At 40.5% G+C, this 23272-nt stretch overlaps 1 pseudogene; it reads left to right on the top strand.

Moving 5' to 3' along the window:
• The first annotated feature begins 1860 nt into the window (after positions 1 to 1860).
• On the top strand, positions 1861 to 3060 carry LOC105746905 (olfactory receptor 5F1-like; annotated as a pseudogene).
• Positions 3061 to 23272: the final 20212 nt, after the last annotated feature.

Genomic DNA, 23272 nt, shown 5'->3' with positions numbered 1-23272 from the left:
CTTAGATAGTCTTAAATGCAAAAAGAAGAAAACAATAATTACAACATCAAGACTAGTGCAGAGCATTAATTGAGAATTTAAATGGAAAAAGTTTATATACTATCTGATGCAGTGTGAGTTCTCTATGAAAATAGATAATCCTTGCATATGAATTCCCAATGTGGTTTATTTCACCTTGTTTTACTCAGGGATTTGGCTACTGTAGTTTCATCCTCAGTATAACACTACCAGAAGCACAGGTAGTGCTTGTTTACTCAGAGTACAGTAGTTCTTGATCATTATGGCAAAGGATAATAAGATAATTTTGTTTTCTCACTAAATTACTCAAGTACAAACCTAGACTGGTAGTTAGATTGAATACAGAGGAACAGATGTGGATCAAGCAGCTGAGTGCCTGCTTTCCACATGAGAGGTCCTAACTTTGATCCCCAGGGTTTCCTAAAAACAAAACAAAACAAAAAACAGCCCACATACAAATGAGAAAACCAACTCAGAGTAGCCAATGGGGCTTAGTGGTAGAGAACTGACTTCCCTCATATGAAGTTCTGGGTTCCTCAAAAAACAAACAAACAAAAACAACAACAATAATAATAATTTACCCAGACACACACAGAATAAAGGAAAGAATAAGAATTGGACTTTCTGTTCTCTTGGAATAAACTGAAATTACTGAGAGAGACAATGTATACAGCTAATTAAAATGATTTAATTTGGCTTAGTTAAAAGCCTTTAAAATAACCTAACAAACTGAAACCACTTTGATTCAAGCACTACACATCTGATTGCTTCAGTTTTGAAATTCATTAGCTTTTGCTAAGTGTTACATTATCTTCTTTTGAGACTGGCGCTCTTGCTTTTAGAGAATTGACTCTAAAATAAGCACCTATATCTAATCCCAAAGTTGCCCAATCGTCTTGATGGACAACAATATAAAAATGCTGCTACATGTTTTTACTCTAATGGTAACTCAAAATTTACAAACACTTAATTCAACTTCACAGTGAGTGTGATGTAAAGATGAAACTTACTTTTAAAAAATTTTTTCATCTCCAGCTTTTAACTTCTGATAAAAGAGAAAACAATCGACTACAGAGGTAATATACTACCTGAAAGATAGGTACAAAGATTTGGAAGTCTTATTTACTGGGTTGGGCACATACCAAATCTGTTCTTACAAGGCATTAAGTTATAATGCATCACCTTTGTTATTAGAAAAATTCTTTGATTCTTTTTAAAAGAATTATGAAAAAATTCTTAAAGAGATACATCAAAATATGGTTTAAATGGAATTTTAAATACCTTTGCTTCTTCGGTTTTTGCATGAAACATTTAAATGAGAAATGTATGAAATTTGCAGGTGCAGATTATACAAAATTATTTTCAGGAGAAAAATATATTTCTTTGATGGGAAGGGGACTTGGCCCAATGAATAGGGTGTCTGTCACCACATGGGAGATCCGCGGTTCAAACCCCAGGCCTCCTTGACCCATGTGAAGCTGGCCCACATGCAGTGCTAATGCATGCAAGGAGTGCCCTGCCACACAGGGGTGCTCCCCATGTAGGGGAGCACCACATGCAAAGAGTACGTCTTGTAAGGAGAGCCACCCAGCATGAAAGAAAGTTCAGCCTGTCCAGGAATGGTGCCACACACATGGAGAGCTGATGCGGCAAGATGACATAACAAAAAGAGACACAGATTCCCATGCTGCTGATAACAACAGAAGTGGACAAAGAAGAACATGCAGCAAATGGACACAGAGAACAGACAACTGGGGCAGGGGGTGGGGAAAGTGAGAGAAATAAATAAAATAGATCTTTATATATATATATATCTTTGAATTAAATCCACTTGTTCAGAGAATGGGTGAAATTACAGTAAGAATATTTATATCCTTTGTATTTTGAATGTGAGTTTATATAGTAGCAAGAGAAAAATGTGTGTTAAATTTGAAATAACTGATGTGGATTTGTGGATTTAGACCAGTAACTTAAGAGCCCCAGATTCCTTATAGAAAATTGATGTTAAATAAAATGAATTATCCACTTGTCCTCTGAATTTTATATTACTTCAGTCAATCAATTTACTATGCTATATTAATCTAGGGTCTTTTTCCATTCATATGGAAATATCCTTATTACCATTTTTTACTTATACTTCTAAAGATTTAGAGAAGGAAATACTTGTGTTTAATACAAAGTTTAAACAAAATATACTAAAAAAAATGGCCAAAGAAAATTATACATCACTGACTGAGTTCATCTTCCTGGGATTGGCAGACTCTGTGGAGCATCAGATAATCTTCTTTTTGCTATTTTTACTAATCTACACACTAACAGTCTGGGAATATTGGGATGATTCTCCTAATCGGAACTGACTACAGACTTCACACACTCATGTATTTCTTCTAGGCTAACTTGTCCTTTGTAGATGTTTGTTATTCTTCCACCATCACCCAAAAAATGCTGATATATTTGTTATCTGAGAAGAAAACCACCTCCTTTGCCGGCTGCTTCCTGGAGGTGTAGTTCTTCATTGCCTTGGCAACAACTGAATGCATCCTCTTTGGGTTAATGGCCTATGACTGTTATGTGGCCATATGTAACCTACTACTTTACACCTTAGTCATGTCCAGGACAGTATGCCTTATGATGGCAGCTGGGGCCATTGCAGCAGGATTGCTGAACTCCATGGTTAAAACCAGTTATGTAAGTAGTTTGCCATTCTGTGGTTCCAATGTTATCCATCACTTCTTCTTTGACAACTCCTCACTTTTTAGTTTCTCTTATTCTGATGCTAGCATGAATGAAAGCATCTTCTCCACTTTAACTGGTGGAGTTTTCCTGGCCACTCTCACCTCCTACTATTAAATTATTTTCTCCATCTTTTGTATGCATTCAGGGGAAGGGAGGCCTAAAGCATTGTCATCTTGTGCCTCACACCTGACAGCTATAATTCTGATCTATGCCACCTCCATCTATATGTATCTGATACCTAGTTCCAGCTATTCCCTGAATCAGGACAAAGTGGCTTCTGTGTTCTATACCACAGTCATCCCATGATCCCATGTTGACTCCTCTGATCTATAGCCTCAGGAGTTTAGAGAAGTAAAGAAAGTTTTATGGAATGTAATTACCAGAAAAAGAATCCCTTCCTTTTTTGTGATTTTTTGGCTAATTTTCTGAATTAAAGATCATCTTTATTTAACTTTCATAATCTTGTTCAAAGCATACAGTTTCATTGCAATATTTTAAGGTAAACTCATTCTGTTAATACTAATGTATCTGCATCCAGTTATTGATATGGCATATTACCAGACTAATACATGAACAAGGGACCTTCATTTTATAATAATTCTATATCTTCCCAGGGCCTTCAAAAATTAGGGCTTTTTTAAAAATTGAAATCTTGGCTACCGAAATAAGAGTACATGTTTGGAGACTAAAGTTTCCATGTCCCAGGAAATTAATCATATAGAAGATTTTAGACAAACTATACATTTTTTCTTTATGTATTCCTTTTTAACTTTTTTAAAGATTTGTAAGATTTTGTTGCATGTCACATATATCAGAAATGCTTTATGGTAATATTGAATTTTCCTTTATAATTTATTGATACAATTTCTGGAGGTGTTGCTTAAATAAAATTTCAGGACTATAGTCGTATTTCAATTTTAAACTCCTTATCTTTTTGTTTTTTTGCCTTTCCCCAAAAATGCACACACATTCATTAATGAAGAAACGTGTTTGTGAAAAAATGGGCTGCCAGGAAAATTGCTGTCTGTTTAGAATATTACACAACTTTCTTTCCTATCCTTCCTTTCTACTCAAATCTTTCCATTCCTTTCTGTATTTTCTCTCTCAGATGCTTTCTCACATGCACACACTACCAGCTGCACACATACGCAGAACCACACAAACACACATTCAGCTACTGCAAAGAATTCAATTATTATATGGTTCCATAGAAGTTAGACCAGTGTTCAGTGGAAGAACCTGATGCATATTTTCATGCTCATAGTTTTGCTCCTCATAGAAAATTCTATCCGTTGTCAATAAAGAACAATTGAGGGACGTGGACTTGGCCCACTGGATAGGGTATCCGCCTACCACATGAAAGGTCCACAGTTCAAACCCTGGGCCTCCTTGACCCATGCCCATGAGCAGTGCTGATGTGCACAAGGAGTACCTTCCATGCAGGGTATCTCCCATGTAGGGGAGCCCCCCCCCCCCGCACAGGAGAGCCCCATGTGCAAGGAGTGCAACCTATAAGGAGAGCTGCCCAGCATGAAAGAAAGTGCAGCCTGCCCAAGAAGGGCACTACACACACGGAGAGCTGACACAACAAGATGACACAACAAAAAGAAACACAGATTCCTGTGCCGCTGACAACAACAGAAGCGGACAAAAAAGAAGACGCAGGAAATAGATACAGCGAACAGACAACCAGGGTGGGGGGGGGAAGGGGAGAGAAATAAATAAACAAATAAATCTTAAAAATAAAAAGTACTATATATTGTTTGACACCATTTATACAAAATGTAAATACAAACAAATTACAGAGATGGAAATAGATCAGCACTATATATGGCAGGGAAAGGATAAAGTGATTAAGAGTTGACTGGTAAGGTGTGGGGGCTTTTCGTTTGTTCTTTGTAATTTTTTGGGGGGGGGAATGAAAATGCTTTAATATGGATCAAAATGATGAATGAACAACTCTGTGAGTATACCAAATGCCAGTGTACACTTTGAATGGTTTGTATGGTTTACGAATAAGCGTCAAAACATTTGATTTTACAAACGGAGTTGAAACAGGTGTTCAAACAAAAAATTTGACACAGTTGTTCATTGCAGTATTATTCACAATAACCAAAAGTTGGAAGAAACTTAAGTGGCCAATGACTTGATGAATGAATAAGCAAATTGTCTTTATCCAAAGTTGCTATACCATTTTACATTTCCACCAGCAATAAAAGAGGGTATCAATTTGTCCATGTCCTCACCAACACTTGTTACTCTCTGTTATATAGTTTCCTTAGTGTGTGAAAAGTGGTATTTTGCTGTGGATTGATGCGGTCACCCCTCGGGCTGAAGTGTGGTTTGCTGGCCTGGCAGGGGAGCAGCCGCGGTAGGCCTAATTCCGCTGCCCCCATAATAGGGTGGTTGGTCGGGCCCACCGCCACCCCTGAAGGAAGCTCGGCATGGGCGCAGAGTGCCCTCGGGTCTCCCCTTCTCGGCAGCCATGCTTCCGCAGCCGCCCCTCCTCCCAGATGGCGCCACCCGATGCCTTGTGGGGCGGCACCCTTCTTCTTCCTTCTCCCTGCGCAGGCGCAGGGCAGAAAATTCCAGTCTGCCCTTTTCCCCTCCCCCGACAGCAGCAACAGTCAGGTGTGGGCGGAAAAATCCAGCCCGCCCTTTTCCCCTCCCCCGACAGCAGCAACAGCCAGGTGTGGGTGGAAAAATCCAGCCCGCCCTTTTCCCTTCCCCCGACAGCAGCAACAGCCAGGCGTGGGTGGGAGATTCAAGTCTGCCCTCCACCCCAGCAACAGCAGCCACCAATCCCTGAACCCTGCCCCTTCCCCCAGCAACAGCGACAGCCAATCCCTGGCCACCACCCCACCCCCGTCCAGTACCGCCCACTGACCTTTCGCCGGCAACCAATCAGAACAGGGCGTGGCTTTGACCAATCAGCCTTCCCCAGCCCCTATAAAACTGTTGCCTCTCCCTCAGTAAAGTGGACTTGCGTGTTTACCTTGTCTCCGCGGTAGTTCTTCTGCCGTGCGCCCTCCAGTCCTGAGAGCCCCCGACAAGGGCCTGGCCTCCCTTGTCCCCAGTTCATCGCCTGCTTCGCCGGGCGACCCCTTCGTCGCCGGCTTCGCCGGGCGACCCCTTCGTCGCCGGCTTCGCCGGGCGACCCCGTCAGCCGAACCGCGCAACCCCTTGTGAGACCGATCCCTCGTCTGCTGCCGGACCGACCCCTCGTCCCAAGTGGGACTGACCCCTCGTCCCAAGCGGGACCGACCCCTCGTCCAGAGCTGGACCGACCCCTCGTCCGCAGCCAGACCCCACCTCTACCGACCGAGCAAGCTGCCGCAGCTGGCGCCCAACGTGGGGCAAGGCAACCCCACCACAGCACATCGTGGGGCAAGGCAACTCCACCACAGCTCACTCCATAACCTGGCGGCCCCCCCCTCCTTTCTTCTCACCTTGGGACTTCTCTCGTGCAACATTGCTGCTACCTGAGCCTTGGCTACCTCATATGATCCACGGCGGTCTGGGAGAATCGCTGGATGGCTTTCTCCTTCCATGTCGGGGGCTTATACCGACCCGCTATGATTAAGAGGAGCCTTGGATTTCTCGGGAGCGCGCGCTTGCACGTCTGAAGTAATCCTACCACAGCCCTACCCCCTCCTCTCTTCTCACCTTGGGACTTCTCTCGTGCAACATTGCTGCTACCTGAGCCTTGGCTACCTCATACGATCCACGGCGGTCTGGGAGAATCGCTGGATGGCTTTCTCCTTCCATGTCGGGGGCTTATACCGACCCGCTATGATTAAGAGGAGCCTTGGATTTCTCGGGAGCACGCGCTTGCACGTCTGAAGTAACCCTACCACAGCCCTACGCCCTCCTCTTTTCTCACCCCTATCTTTTCACTCTGCATTGCTGCTCCTGAACCTTGGTGACCTCATATGATCCACGGCGGTCTGGGAGAATCACTGGATGGCTTTCTCCTTCCATGTCGGGGGCTTATACCGACCCGCTATGATTAAAAGGCGCCAATAAAACTCTCAGGAGCGCGTGCCTGAGCACCTCCACCCCTGCCTTCACCTCTGCCTCCTCCCCTCCACGCTTGCTCCCCTTTGCCTTGCTCCACTGCTCGTCGTCCCACCCTCCCCTCGTCGGGGCCTTCTCTTGGCCCGCGACCACCGTCGGAGCCCCACCGGCTCCGACCCCTCGTCTCACCGCGCACCTCGGCTCCCATCGCCGCGCTCTCAAGGTAAGGGCCCCTTTTCTTATCGGCTCCAAAAGGCCATTAGCAATGGGTAACATCCTATCTGCTAAGCAAGCCCCACAAGTTCGGGCCCTCACCGGTCTCCTAGACACTCACCGGTGTAAGATCTCTTTCAAACAGCTTCAAGTATATTGGGACCTTCTTCTCCCCTTTAATCCGTGGCTTACCACGTGTCAGCTTTGGGACCCGGACACCTATACTCGCCTTATAGATAGGGTCACTTTTGCTGTGGAGCAGGAAGGTAAAAGATTCCCTCCTGGCATATTATAGGCAACATGAAGTCCAGAAGAAATCTTAAAGGGTATAATCTATGATATGCTATATAAACAAGGATTTAAAAGCAGCTATACCAAGAAAGTAAGAATTATGAGTCAACTGTAAATAAATTATATATTTCTGTTAATGTGTTGTAATTGTTCTGTGTTTGTCTGTCTGTTCGTTCAATGTCAACGTATATTGTGATACCTCCGGATGGTAAATATAAATTACTAGAAATCTTTAAAAGAGCTCTATTCAAATGGCCAAAAATTAAATAAGCGCTTATATTAATACTTAAGTTTATTATATTAATACATAAGTTTAAATGTTAATAAGATATCTACAATTTAAAAAAAAATTGTAAGTCTTAATTAACAAAATTGACTGTACGTCTTCATAAAAAGTTGTTCTTGCCTAGATTAAAATGAATAACTTATTTTTCTTCACAGGATAATATAAAGAATGTAAAACTTATATGAATATTAAAAAGGTTAAAAGTTTGTAAAAATGCTAACGGAAATGTAATAAGTTTTGCAAAAAGACGTATTTTGTCCTAAAGTAAGATGGCTAATTTTTCATAAACTCTTTGAAATTTAATTTGCATGCGGCAAGTGTAAAAGGTATTGTGATAACTTTACGTAAGGGAATGTGCTCTGTAGAGATAAAATTTATCTTCAATAGTTTACATTAAGGTATTAAATGGCTAATTCCAAAAGGTCATTCTTAAATATATATATATAAAACTGAATTGATGATAATAATAATAAAAGGTAATTTTATAACAGGAAAGATTAACGGCAACCAAGCTCCCCTACCAACTTGCTTTTAGGAAACGGTTTCTAATATTGCATGCTACTAAGTATTTAAAGAAAAGTTATTCTTAAGGAAACAAAAAATGATTTTGTCTTTGCAGCCATTGTCTATTTAGCAACACCCCTCGCTATCGGCCTAGCCACTGTTGCGCCGGACAATTGGAACCTTAAACAAAGACTCCTCCTCACTGTCATCTTCCTATCTATCGTTACTATATTTACTGCCCTCATTCTCCTTTGTTTATAAAGCAGTCTCCTACAAACCACAAAGCTTCTGTCTTAAACATACCATTCTCAACCCTATCCTCTAAATGATCTTCTCACTTCCCCCACAGCCTTTAATACTCTATTTCTTCCTCATAACCTTTGCTTTCTTGATAATATTTTCCACCATCTGTCTAGCCGCTACCACCCCAGAAGATTGTAACCACGGCCCCCCATGCCGCCATTGCTCTCAAGCAGCTCCAGCCCCGCGAAACGGCCCGCAACCTGCTTTCCCCGGCCTGCGGCCTGCTTTCTAGCATCTAATAACGTTTCTGCTTTTAACAGCTCCCCATACTTCTGCGGAGCTTCCTCCTGTCTCGACCTCACTCCTCTTCTCAGCCATCCAAAGCGTCCTTTCTCGTCCCCCGCCCCCCTCCTTTTTTCGCTTGAACCCCTACTGCGTTGCAGATTGGGCTGCCCCATGTCGGCCCGCCCCATTAACATCGGCCTCTCTCGCGCCCGTGAAGACTTTGGCCTTCTTATTGTCCTACCTACGTCTCCACCACTCCCGACGCTGCCGCCACCACCGTCGCTGGTGCCCTGACGCGACTTGTCCTCACCGCTGCGATCCTCCAGACCATCACACAGTCTGCCTCTACCGCTCTTCGCCGCCAAGAAGACATCAACTACCTGTAACGCGCTGTCATTCGGGACTTTTAACAACAGATAGACCTTATAGCCACCGAGATCAACAAGAATTGGACATTGGCCACCCTTGCTTGCAATGGCAAGATACCACCCCCCAAATTGTACATTTGTATCCCCGTCATACTCACCTCCCTCTTCAGCCCCGCTTCCCTCATTGCTTACTGCCTCTTGGGCCTCGGCTACTTGTTGCTGCTGCCATCCTGGCCCTTATTTGAAAAGAAGGGGGAAATGCGGTCACCCCTCGGGCTGAAGTGTGGTTTGCTGGCCTGGCAGGGGAGCAGCCGCGGTAGGCCTAATTCCGCTGCCCCCATAATAGGGTGGTTGGTCGGGCCCACCGCCACCCCTGAAGGAAGCTCGGCATGGGCGCAGAGTGCCCTCGGGTCTCCCCTTCTCGGCAGCCATGCTTCCGCAGCCGCCCCTCCTCCCAGATGGCGCCACCCGATGCCTTGTGGGGCGGCACCCTTCTTCTTCCTTCTCCCTGCGCAGGCGCAGGGCAGAAAATTCCAGTCTGCCCTTTTCCCCTCCCCCGACAGCAGCAACAGTCAGGTGTGGGCGGAAAAATCCAGCCCGCCCTTTTCCCCTCCCCCGACAGCAGCAACAGCCAGGTGTGGGCGGAAAAATCCAGCCCGCCCTTTTCCCTTCCCCCGACAGCAGCAACAGCCAGGCGTGGGTGGGAGATTCAAGTCTGTCCTCCACCCCAGCAACAGCAGCCACCAATCCCTGAACCCTGCCCCTTCCCCCAGCAACAGCGACAGCCAATCCCTGGCCACCACCCCACCCCCGTCCAGTACCGCCCACTGACCTTTCGCCAGCAACCAATCAGAACAGGGCGTGGCTTTGACCAATCAGCCTTCCCCAGCCCCTATAAAACTGTTGCCTCTCCCTCAGTAAAGTGGACTTGCGTGTTTACCTTGTCTCCGCGGTAGTTCTTCTGCCGTGCGCCCTCCAGTCCTGAGAGCCCCCGACAAGGGCCTGGCCTCCCTTGTCCCCAGTTCGTCGCCTGCTTCTCCGGGCGACCCCTTCGTCGCCGGCTTCTCTGGGCGACCCCTTCATCGCCAGCTTCGCCGGGCGACCCCTTCGTCGCCGGCTTCGCCGGGCGACCCCGTCAGCCGAACCGCGCAACCCCTTGTGAGACCGATCCCTCGTCTGCTGCCGGACCGACCCCTCGTCCCAAGTGGGACTGACCCCTCGTCCCAAGCGGGACCGACCCCTCGTCCAGAGCTGGACCGACCCCTCGTCCGCAGCCAGACCCCACCTCTACCGACCGAGCAAGCCGCCGCAGATTGATTTGCATTTCTGTAATACAAAATAACATTGAAACATTTTTTCATGTTCTTATTGCATAATTGTATATCTTATTTGTAGAAATGTCTATCGGAATAGTTTACATATTTTTTCTTTGGAAACCGGTTAGGTAGTCCTTCAAATTGTTTAATATGACCCCAAAATTCCATTCCTAGGAATATATCCAAAAGAAATGAAATAATTTGTCTGCAAGAAAACTTGTAAGCCAATGTGCATAAGGTACAATCAGACCACTCCACTAGTGGATACTCTCTCCATGATTAGCACATCTGCATCAGTCTCTATCTTTCATATATCTAAACATTTTTATCTAATTCTATTAACTTAAAACCAATATATTACTTGAAGGGGGAAATCTAGATATATCTCCACTAAGATCAGAAACAAGTCAATGATCTATATCTGTACCTTATTAAACTTATGCCCTGCCATAATAAGAGCATCTAGAACAGTGCTAGATCCATTGAAATGTATGAAAAAGTATTTCTGGATATACAAATGATCTCTTTAAATCCTTCATATATTAAGAAGATAAAAATGTTTTCAGAAGATTCATCACAATTTTGAAATACTAGGCATATCAAATCATACAAGACAAACTCACAGAGTATTTATAAAACATGTCACAATTTGACTATAAAACAATTGTAAGAATGGTCTTGATGCTCAATTTTAACTCAATGAACGTAGACATTAATAGCAATGAAAAATCCCATCTATATGAATTCAAAATTTTAAAATTATAATTGCGCAAAAAGAAAATATTAACTATTTACACAGAATATTGCAACATAAGAAAGAACACTGTAAAAGAAGTTATAAAATTGCTGTCAAAACCATGAAAATAAATGCATATATTATATAATAACACAGACAATTAGAATAAATGAAAGATCTCTTTGTGATAAATAATTAAGAAAGAACAAAAAATTATATGGGAAGCAACATAAAGAACTATAAAGAGGTTAGTTCAGAAGGCAGGGCAAAATGGCATCAGAGTAAGTGCACCCACATCATCTCTCCTAAAAAAAAACAAAACAGAACAGCTGAGTGGGGACAAAATCCTGCCTGAGTGAGCTTTTTCGGGGAACCCACAAAGCAGGAGGCTTCTGGACATTGATATGGCTAGAGTATGACAAAAAGAGTTAATATTCAAGGTAAAACTATGGGTTTCTGGTGCTTGTGGTGCTGTGGGAAAGCTAAGCCTCTCCCTTAGGGCAGGAAGTTGTGGCATTCCCTGAACCCCGCCAGTCACACAGCAACAGTCCCAGAACCCTGCCATCCCCAAACCCGCATCATCCAAACCCCGTGTTCCCCAAACCCATTTTTCCCAAACCCAGCACTCGCTGAGCCCCAAACCCCAGCATTCCCCAAAACCCACTGGTCTTGGACAAACTCCAAGTATGGGAGGGTTCTGAAGGATGCACAGGGGTCCAATGAGTGTGGGTTCAGTTGTCTGGACCGCCCCTCCCCTTTTTGAGCTTTGGGGAGCATACCAGCTGGCTTGAGGAGAAACTAGTAAGAGGTGAGAGGTGAATCTGTTGAGGCAGCCTGATTTAACCAAACTCCCTGGGATAAGGGAAAATTGGCCTGGGAGAAGGTGGAGTCAGGCAATTAACTAGTCCTGTGGCAAACACATAAGGGAGGAGGACAGTAGGAAGTGCTTGGCAGGCTTCCAAGAGCATATTTAGGGTTCCTAGTAAGGTGTGGGTGCTCTCTCACAAAGAGACTGAGAGTCATTATTTTCTGTGTTGAATTGGTTCACCAGGATTCCATTTGAATTTTGGAGGGGAGCTCTCACCTGGGCTTCCTGCTGTCCTGGGAGGGAGGGAAGTGAGGAAGGGAGAAAGGGGGAAGGACAGATTCCTAATCAGTTCATTCAATTGCAAAGAGAAATCTACCTCAGGAAGGAGACTCTTTTTGAGGAGATGGTCAACCCAAAAGGAGGGTTTGGCTCAGTGGAGGAGTTTCAGGCTTGAATGTGCAAGGTCTCTGATTCATTTCCTGGCTCCTCTTAGAGTAGTGACACACTGGGATATTAAACATCTAGCTGATATTTTGAAACAGGGAAAACAGAGACTTTATCCTTGTATTAGCTTTTGTTAGGTCCCTTATTATTCCTTAAAAAAAAAAAAACACTTTTGTTACTCAATTTAACTTAGTTTACTTACTGAAACCCACCTGAAAATCCACAGGGAGAGAGCCACAGGGTAACTGATGTTAAATATGAGCAACCTGACAAGTTCCACAGGGGCATAAGAGGGATGACTGTTTTTTTTAAGATCTGGTTAACTCCTTGCTTGAGGGCTTGTATGGGTTTTGTTTTGTTTTGTTTTGTCTTTCCTTCCTCTTTACCCTACATCCTTTTTCTTTTTCTTTCCTTTTCTTTCTCTTGTTTTCTTTTAGGTGCTGCTGGCTTGTTTGTTGTTTGCTGTGCTTTCTTGTTCCACAATTTCCTCTTTTCTGTGTGTACTGATTTTGCCTACCACTGCTATCTCTTTTCCTTCCTACACCTTGTATCTTCCACCTTCTGTTGTTGCTCTTACATTCCACCTCTTTCAACCTCTCTTTGTTTAGCCCCCAAGTTTTCTGGCTTTTTATTTCTAACACTTCTATTCTATTTTCTATCTTTTATTAACTTTTTATATTATTGTCCTTTCTTTTCTCTTTCCCTCTTTCCTGATTATGTTGGCCTTTTAATTCATACTATATTCTTCTCCAAATTCAGTTTCCCATTTCATTGTAGGTACTCCACTTTTTTATCCCTATTAAATCTAAACTGCTTATATGAGTTTAATATTCATCCTCCTAGGTCTTATATGGTTCTGCTAACTTTTACTATCAATACTACTATAATACTCTTTCTTTTCTTACCTCTTTCGCTTTCCCTGGTTCTAATCTTTGTCCTTCAAGGGAACTTAGACAACAATGAGGAAATAGAATAAGAAGAACAGTGCCAAAGAGAAAATTTACAAACACACAAAAACAGCACCTAAATAAAACCTGAGAATAGAGAGAGAAGCTAATCAACTGAACAAACCCATAAAGATAAAATGATGACCAGACAACCACAAAAAGCTACAAACCATACAAATAATCAGGAAGACATGGCCCAATTCAAGGAAACTAAAAAAGAAGAGGAGAAGAACATCAAACAACCAATCAAAGCTCTCCAAACAAATATCATGGACCAATAAAGTGAAATGAAGAAAGAGATTAAAGATATTAAGAAAACACTTGGAAAGCAAATTGAAGAAATTGTTAACATACTCAAAAAGATAGCAGTTATGGTAATGATGAATGGCACAATCCAAGAAATCAAAGTTACACTCCCAGCAAATAACAGCTGATTTGAGAGACAGAGGAAATAATTAGTGATGTGGAAGACAGTGTATCTGAAGGCAAATAGAGCACAGCATTGATAGATAAAAAAATATAAAAATTTCAGCATAGAATTAAGGATTTGAATGACAAATCCAAATGCACAAACATATGCATTATAGGCATCCCAGAAGAGAAAAGAAAAGGAAAGAGGACAGAATGGGTATTGGAGGGCATAATGGCTGAAAACTCCCCAAACCTATTGAGGGAGATGGCTGTACATGTCCAGCATGTGCAACACACTCTAAACAGTATAAATCCCAACAGACCTACCCCAAGACGTATATTTGTCAAATTGTCCAAGGCTCAAGACAAAGAGAAAGTACTTAATGTGGCAAGAGAAAAGAAAATCACCATATACAAAGGAGGTTTAATAAGTGCTGATTTCTCACCTGAAACCAAGGAAACGAGAAGGCAGTGGTATGACATAGTCAAGATACTAAAAGAAAAAAAAATTCCAGCAAAGAATACTCTATCTAGCAAAGCTGACATTCAAAAATCATGGAGAAGTCACAATATTCACAGATAAACAGAAACTAAGAGTATGACAATAAGAAACCTGCCCTTTAAGAAATACTAATTGGAGTTCTATCTGAGGAGAGAAAACAAACAGGAGAGACAGAGTTGGAGGAGACTGTAAGAACAACTAAAAAGACAAAATGAGGGAAAAATCATGATATATACAAATGCAAAGAAAATACAGCTAATGTAAGTAATTCCTTGAGAGTAATAACACTGAATATTAATGGATTAAATTTACCTGTCAAGAGACACAGATTGGCAGAATGGATAAGGAAATATAACCCATTTATAGGCTGTCTACAAGCAACGCACCTTAGACCCAGGGATTCAAGGAGCCTGAAAGTGAATGGCTGGAAAACAATCTTACAAGCAAAAAATAAAACAGGGCAGGAGTAGCTATATTAATACCAGACAAAATAGACTTTAAATGCAAAACAATTGTGAGAGACAAAGATGGATACTTCATATTAGTGAAAGGGATAATCTTTCAAGAAGAATGAACAATCATAAAAATTTATGCTCCTAACAAGGGCACCTCCAAATCTGTGAGGCAAACACTGGAAAAAAGAAAGAATAGATGCCTCTACACATATCGTGGGGGACTTTAATACACCACTATCAACTCTGGACAGAACATCTCAAAAGAGAACCAATAAAGAAACAAAAACTCTGAACAGTATATTAGAGGAGCTGGACCTAATAGACATATACACATCATTACACCTGAATACTGTAGGATATACATTTTCCTCAAGTGCACATGGATCATTCTCAAAGATAAACCATATGCTAGGCCACAAAGAAAGGCTCAATGAATTAAGAAAGATCAAAATCATACAAAATAATATCTCTGACTACAATGGAGTGAAGCTGGAAATCTGCAAGGGCCAGAGGCCCAGATTTCACACCAAGGAAATTAAACAGCACACTCTTAGAAAAACAGTGGGTGAAGGAGGAAATCTCAAAAGAAATTAATAACTACCTTGAAACTAATGAAAATGATAACACAACATACCAAAATTTATAGGATGCAGCAAAAGCAGTACTGAGAGGGAAATTTATAGCCATAAATTCATACATCAAAAAAGAAGAAAGAGCAAAAATTGAAGAACTAACTGCACATTTGGAGGAATTAGTAAAAAACAACAAAATAACCCCACAGGAAGAAGAAAGAAAGAAAGAACAAAGATAAGAGCAGAACCAAATAGAAAATAAGAAAGCACTTGAAAAGATAAACAAATCCAAGAGCGAGTTCTTTAAGAAAACCAATAAAACTGACAAACCCTTAGCTAGAATAAAAAAGAAAAAAAGAGAGAAGATCCAAATATACAAATTAAGAAATGAGAAAGGAGATATCACCACTGACCTCACAGAAATAAAGACTATCATAAGAGGATACTTTGAAAAACTATATTCCAACAAAAATGACAATTCAGAAGAAATGGACAAATTCCTAGAAACATATAAGCAGCCTATATTGATGAAAGGAGAAATTGATGATCTCAACAAACCAATCACAAGTAAAGAGATAGAATCAGTCATTAAAAACCTCCCAACTAAGAAGAGCCCAGGGCAAGATGGCTTCACAGGTGAATTCTACAAAACATTCCAGAAAGAACTAAAGCCAATCTTGCTGAAACTCTTCCAAAAAATTGAAACAGAAGGAACATTACCTAACTCATTCTATGATGCCAACATTACCTTAGTATCAAAGCCAAACAAAGACACCACAAGAAAGGAAAATTACAGACCAATTTCTCTAATGAACCTAGATGCAAAAATCCTCAACTAAATATTTGCTAACCATATTCAACAAAACATTAAATGAATCCTACACCATGACCAAGTGAGATTCATTCTGGGTATGCAAGGATGGTTCAACATAAGAAAATCAATCAATGTAATATACCATATAAACAGATTGAAGGAGAAAAATCACATGATTATATTTATAGATGCAGAAAAAATATTTGACAAAATACAGCACCCTTTCTTGATAAAAACACTGCAAATGATTGGAATACAAGGACATTTTCTGAACATGATAAAGAGTATGAATGAAAAACGCACAGCCAACATCGTTTACAATGGTGAAGTCCTAAAATCTTTCCCTCTAAAATCAGGAACAAGACAAGGATGACCACTGTCACCTCTTCTATTTAACATTGTCTTAGAAGTACTTGCTCAAGCACTTAGGCAAGAACAAGATATAAAATGCATTCAAATTGGAAAGAAAGAAGTCAAAATTTCATTATTTGCAGATGACATGATCCTATACATAGAAAACCCTGAGAGGTCTACAACAAAGCTTCTAGAACTCATAAATGAGTTTAGTAAAGTTGCAGGTTATAAGATCAATGCGCAAAATTCAGTAGCATTTCTGCACACCAATAATGAGCAATCTCAGGAAGAAATCAAGAAACAAATACCATTTACAATAGTAAATTTAAAAAATCAAATCCCTAGGAATAAATTTAACTAAAGATGTAAAAAAATTATAGACAAAGACCTACACAACTCTGTTCAAGGAAATCAAAGAAGACCTAAATAAGTGGAAGAATATTCCCTGTTCATGGATAGGAAGACTAAATAGTATTAAGATGTCTATCCTACCAGAATTGATCTACACATTCAACACAATCCCAATAAAAATCAACACAGCATTCTTTAATGAACTAGATAAACTAGCTATGAAATTTATTTGGAAAGAGGCCTCAAATAGCCAAACACATATTGAAAAAGAAAAACGAAATTGAAGGAACCACAATACCTTACTTCAAAACATACTACAAAGCTACAGTAGTGAAAACACATTGTATTGGCACAAGGAGAGACACACAGACCAATGGAACCGAATTGAGAGTTCTGATATAGATCCTCATATATATAGTCATATAATATTCAATAAAGCCACCAAACCCTCTCAACTGGGAGAGAAATGCCTATTGAACAAATGGTGTCTGGAGAACTGGATATCCATATGTAAAAGAATTAAAGAGGATTATCATCTCACACTTTACACAAAAATCAACTCAAGATGGCTCAAAGACCTAAATATAAGAGACAAGACCATAAAGACTTTGGAAAGCAGTGTAGGGAAGCATCTATATGACCTTTTCATAGGAAATGACTTCATGAACTTCACACCAAAAGCACGAGAAGAAAAAGAACAAATAGATAAATGGGTCTTCTTCAAAATTAAAGCCTTCTGCACCTAAAAAGAGTTTGTCAAGAGAGTGAAAAGAGAGCCTACACAATGTGAGAAAATAATTGGTAACCATGTATCTGATAGGAGACTTATAACCTGCATATAGAAAGAACTCCTATATCTCGAAAATAAAAATACAAACAACCCACTTAAAAAATGGAAAAAAGATTTAAACAAACACTTCTCCAAGGAAGAAATACAAATTGCCAAAAAGCACATGAAAAAATGCTCCAAATCTCTAGCTATTAGGGAAATGCAAATCAAAACTTCAATGAGATACCATCTTACTCCCATAAGATTGGCAGCTATGAAAAAAAAGAAGACTACAAATGCTGGAGAGGATGTGGAGAAATGGGAACACTCTTCCACTGCTGGTGGGAATGCAGAAGTATCCAGCCATTCTCGAGGACAGTTTGGCAGTTTCTCAAAAAACTAGCTATAGATTTGCCATATGACCCAGCAATCCACTGCTGGGTATAAACCCAGAAGATCTGAAAACAAGGACACAAACGGATATATGCACAACAATGTTCATAGCAGCATTGTTCACTATTGCCAAAAGTTGGAATCAACCCAAATGCCCATCAACAGATGAATGGATAAATACATACAATGGAATACTACTCAGCTTTAAGAACAAATACACTACAAACACACGTGATAACATGGATGAATCTTGAGAACCTTATGTTGAGTGAAGCAACCCAGGCATTGAAGGACAAATACTACATGACCTCAATGATACGAAATAAGCAAGCTGCCTCAGAGAGCTAGAGACTGGAAGATAGGCTTACAGAAAATTGGGGGGTAGAGGAAGGATGTAAGCTGACACCTACATGGGTGAAATCTATGATAAGATAGAGGTAAGTATTTGTACAAGGAAGGGATAAAATGGGGGCATAGGGTTACCTTTGGGTGGGGCTTTGTGGGCTTGAGGGGGGCTAGGGATGTGAGGATGGGTAATATTGCCCAAGAAATTGGGGGGGGGGGTGGAATATGAACATAGGAGATTGTCAGGTATTTGGTTGAGAGTATAATGCTGAGAAAATATTTTCAAAAGTATAGTAAGGAAGGTTACCTGTTTAAGATGCTTAAATGGGGTAATCTGACAAAGGACAGGCTTCTAGGGAGTGTGTGAGTGCTCATTTTGCCATAGTGGACTATATCACTGAATAGGGACCCATATAATAAGAGTGAAGGTATACCCACATCCCGGGGAGGACAGATGTTCTTAAATAGAGGAATTGTATCTCTCGAGAGAAATGGTGGCTCCCAATGCATTAGTGCAGTTGAGCATGTCAAGCCCTCAACATTGTTGCAAGTGTCTCTGAACATGGCCCTTCAAGCAATGAAGATTGACTCTCACTGTGGGCCTTGAGGGGAAGGGAAAAGAGGTATTGAATAGATAGAATCAGTGTAATTGTGGGGCAATAGAAGTGTTCCACAAGATTATGCAAGGATGGATATAAGACATCATAAATTATACCCAAAATATATAGGGGCTGATAGGCTAAAATGTAAATCATAATGTAAAACATAAGATAACTAAAAATTTAGAAAATTTTATAGTCAAAAATATAAACCACAATGTAAACCCAAATGTTACCTTGTTTGAAAGCTATTGTCTCAATACCTGTACATCAGTTTCAGTAAATATAGTATGAATATGTAAAAATGTTATTGCTGTGGAAGGGAAAAGAGCTTTATGTTGAATATGTTTAATATGTACTGTATATTGTATATATGAATTACTGTGATCTAAAACTTTTGTGAGGATAAACTAAATAATTAGGGAAAAAAGGAAAAGAAAGGATGTAGACACTGAGGAAAACATGGAAGAAGATGCCTTGCCAATTTGCATATATGGCAACACTTATTGCAGTGATGGAAGGCAAAACATCAAAAACAAAGCTTTTGCATTTTTTATTTTATTGATACTCCAATTTATTTTTACCTTAATTTTTCTAAATTAATATGTATTCTATATCTAACATTTAAACTCATCACTATATTCCATTTTACTATTAATGGAACCTGGTAATATATTGGGCTTCATTTTTTAAGAAGTTTTGGATCACAGAGAGGTTCAACAATGGCAGCGGAGGAATACTGGTGTGGGATGTTATTGACAGGGGACACATGGTTGGCAGGGAGTTCTCCAGGGCATATATCCAGGGTACATAAAAATGTTTGGATATTTTCATAGTGGTTAAAATTAAAAACAACAACTGAGGGAGTGCTGAGTTCCTAGCCAGGGGAGCTCTATCGCATTCCTTAAAGGAACAGCAACAATCCCCCAAATGCAACAACAAAGACCAAAAAAGAAGAAAGGTCCAACCATGAGTCCTTGATGCTAATGACTATCCTTGTGAGCCTGTACACCTGAAATAAGAAAAAGGCCTAGAGCTGCAGGGTGCCTAAGCATTAGTTACCTCCTGAGAGCCTCCATGTGGCTCAAATGTGGCCAGTCTTGAAGCCAAACTCAGCATGTAAATGTGTTGACTAACCCCCACTGTGGTCATGACTCCCAGGGATGAGACTCCCTGGTGCCGAGGTATTATTACCAAGGACTAGCTGATGATGTAACTAGAAAATGACCTTGAATAAAAGGGTCAACTCAGAGCAGCAGAATATTTCAGTCTATATAAAATACCAGGAATTAAAAATGCTTTTTGACCTGAAGAAAAGGGGAAAATGGAAAGGACAAATGAGTTTATATGACTATGAGTCTCCAAAAAGAGCCAGGAAGTTATCAGAGGTGTTGCCCTTATGCACAATTCTGCAGAGTCCCAGAGACAGATAAAGTAGACACAACCTCAGCTATTGGTTCTTCTGAGGGCTACAGAGACCCGCAGGTTCTATGGTTATGGCAGAGGGAGTTCAGTGCCATGTCAGTTGGTCCTACTTTGGAGTTTGTGTTTCTGTGTGATGGAGCTGGATGTGATCTTTGTTCACAAGCCACTCTGGTTACTTTTACCAGATCTGTAGTCCTGGGGTTTAATGTATACCAAGGGGAACTGAATCTCTGGATTGATCATGTGATAGCCAGGCCCTGAGCCTCAAAAGAATAGCAACTCCTACACTCTGGTTTATTGGACTTACCCCACTCAGCTAACATGGAGGTGAAGAAGGTCAACCACCACACCAGGGATCCAAGAGTGCCTACAACTGAAAGCAGGAGAATTGCATCCAACATCCATGTGGAATCTAAGCCCCCTCTTGTTATAGATGCGGAGTAGACACAACCATTCCAAGGTCCACAGGATGGGGTAATAGAGTATGGATTAGAGAGGGCTTACTGATATTCTATTCATGAACTATTGTGATTATTAATCTAAGAAAATGTGGCATTGGTGTGGAGAAAGTGGCCATGGTGGCTGCTGGGGCTACGGAGTGGGAGGAAGAGATGTGATGTGGGGGCATTCTCAGGACTTGGAGTTGTCCTGGGTGGTGCTGCAGGGGCAGTTACCAGGCATTGTATGTCCTCCCATGGCCCACTGGGCGGACTGTGGGAGAGTGTGGGCTATGGTGTGGACCATTGACCATGAGGTGCAGTGGTACTCAGAGATGTATTCACCAAGTGCAATGAATGTCTCATGATGATGGAGGAGGTTGTTGTTATGGGGGGAGGAGTGGAGTGAGGGGGTGGGGGGTATATGGGGACATCATATTTTTTTAATGAAACATTAAGAAAATAAAGACAAAACAAAAAACAAAAAAGGATAATAAATTGATTTCATTATATTCCTAATATTTTGTATTTTATTTCTTTTATTTAAGCTTTTACTTCATCTACATCAACTATTTTATCTCAACCTCCCTTCAGCTAATGTTCATATCAACTCCTCCTCTAACAAATCTTTTAAAATAAAAAAAAGCCATTTGGTGTCCCAATCAAGGCATTAACACATTTTTAATTAAATCAAAATTTTTAATATACCAAAATATTTCATAAATTACAATAGTTGGTTAAGGATTCTAATTTGTTTCATTTTTTAATTTCCTATTAATAGACTTCTAAAATTTGCCTCATTTGAACATTTCTTTTTCTCTCCAACTCTTTTATTTTCACTAATCAGATGAATATTTTACCTGCTATTAGCAATTCTTCTAAATAATCCTGAACTTATCTTTCCCAGATGGATATTGGAATGTGGCTTCCTTTTCCTTCTATCGTTAATTCTAATTCATATGGATTTTCTCTGATAGGATCCATGTCAGTATAGTAAAACTGTAGCTTGTCTTATATTATAAATTTAAATATTTTACATAATGTTATATGTCCTCAAAACTGATTTGAAATTCCTATGGGGCGAATTCATGAAAAATAAAAAATATACTGCAATAAATAACTAATAAAGTCTTTCTTAGAACCAGTGCCATACACGGGCTAATAAATGAAACTTTGAATGATCATACTGGTAACTCTTTGACACAATTTATTTGTTAGAACTATTCAGGAAAGAATTTTATTTTACTCTAAGTTCATTGTTTCCTATCTTATATAAGTATTCCATCTAGGTGGAAAGATTTTTTTAAAATTTTCACAATAATATTTACTTACTGTTCTCTACTGCTGCTTTAATTATGATAAAGATAGTAGATATTTAGTTATTTCACTGAATGCACTGTCAACAATACTAAACAAATGTAAAGCATTGAAAAAAAATGCTTTCTTATTGTTTTCTTCTGAATTACTCTTAGCAACCGTATTAGAGTTTCTGAAGAAATAGAAAAACATGGATTGTCAACTAATTAGACTTCCAAACAAAATAATATGAGCAACCATTTAGCCATTATGTTTTAAAGATTAAATATTATTAACATAGTTTATCCTTCAATATCTATTCCAGTTTTCTTAGATCAGAATTAGCATCTTCATTCTACAAGGAAATAGATTATAGCAAGTCATTTTATACAATTCCTGAAAGATCTAGATTTCTGTTTTTCTATTGTAATGGTCAGTCCCCAGGTACACTACTACCTTATGTGCTCAGATGTGAGAAGGAAAGTTCTTTAGCTGTTCACTTTGTGATTTAGTATGATTTAATATGAAAAGAGCTAATAGAATTCATTCATAAGTTGACAAGTTGACCTGTTGACTTTGGAAATGACATGAGTTGAACAAATGACCCATAATTACTTTGACTGGCAGCCTCCCCAATTTAGGCCCCAGTAGACTCTGTATTCTATACCACTGCCATTCTAATGATGAATCAATTAATCTAGAGTTTGAGAAACAAAAATGTGAATAATGATCCACAGGGAAGTGTAAATAGAAAACAATTTATAGTGGCGGCAGACTTTGCCCAGTGGTTAGGGTGTCCGTCTACCACATGGGAGTTCCGCGGTTCAAACCTCAGGCCTCCTTGACCCGTGTGGATCTGGCCTATGCAATGCTGATGCACGCAAGGAGTGCCCTGCCACGCAGGGATGTCCCCCACGTAGGGGAGCCCCACGTGCAAGGAGTGCACCCCATAAGGAAGCCGCCCAGTGCAAAAGAAAGTGCAGCCTGCCCAGGAATGGTGCCACACACACGGAGAGCTGACACAATAAGATGATGCAACAAAAAGAAACAGATTCCCGTGCCACTGACAACAACAGAAGCAGACACAACAACAGAAGCAGACAAAGAAGATGCAGCAAATAGACACAGAGAACAAGAGAACAGACAACAGACAACTGGGGGGGAGAGAGGGGAGAGAAATAAATAAGTAAATAAATCTTTAAAAAAAAAGAAAATTTCTAGGAATAATCTATGCCTATTGCAATTAAACCAAATTTGCATGGTTTTATACATTCAATTACTCCAGCAATTGGAAATATATTACAGTAACCTCCAATAGTATAATAACAATAATTGAT

This window comes from Dasypus novemcinctus, chromosome 10 (genome assembly GCF_030445035.2).
Source record: "Dasypus novemcinctus isolate mDasNov1 chromosome 10, mDasNov1.1.hap2, whole genome shotgun sequence".
In the NCBI taxonomy this organism is placed as follows: Eukaryota; Metazoa; Chordata; class Mammalia; order Cingulata; family Dasypodidae; genus Dasypus; species Dasypus novemcinctus.
This window is presented reverse-complemented; position numbering and strand designations above follow the sequence as displayed.